This window comes from Sinocyclocheilus rhinocerous, unplaced genomic scaffold, assembly GCF_001515625.1.
Source record: "Sinocyclocheilus rhinocerous isolate Xijiao unplaced genomic scaffold, SAMN03320098_v1.1 scaffold2120, whole genome shotgun sequence".
Classification (NCBI taxonomy): domain Eukaryota; kingdom Metazoa; phylum Chordata; class Actinopteri; order Cypriniformes; family Cyprinidae; genus Sinocyclocheilus; species Sinocyclocheilus rhinocerous.
Window position 1 is genome coordinate 586,520 of NW_015630026.1, and position 547 is coordinate 587,066.

Sequence of the window (547 nt, forward strand, 5' to 3'; positions counted from 1 at the left end):
AAAAAAAAAAAAAATTAGAAACATATCTTATTTATTCCTACATATATTGCAAGTGGCCCAGAACAAAGTGAACATATCAGATTCCGTGTGTTTTCGTTTAAAAAAATAAATAAAAAATATAGGAATGGTTTTACCTGACAAGCGTCCACACCTCCAGTGAGGTAGCCGCTACACATCATTCTAGAGGTCACTTGACCTTCAGTCACCATGTTGCATACTGTATCATTAATCACCTTTACTTCTGCTTTCTGCAAGATTTGTGCAACACTTCCTACAACACATACATAACACATTAGTCCTATGAGAACGAATCTAATAACAAAGAGCATCTTTTCTTATTATGGGTGTTTGAAACATTGATTATAATTAAGTTATGTGCTTCCACAAAATCTTAGAACAAAACTTGTGTTAAAAGTCACATTGAGACATTGGATTGATAAATGTCAAACTTGTGAGGTAAGGTTTTAAATTCATTGAAACACCAAAAGCTTGTGAAAACACAATGGGAAGCTTATTATCTTCCAATGATTATATAAAAAAGACTCCA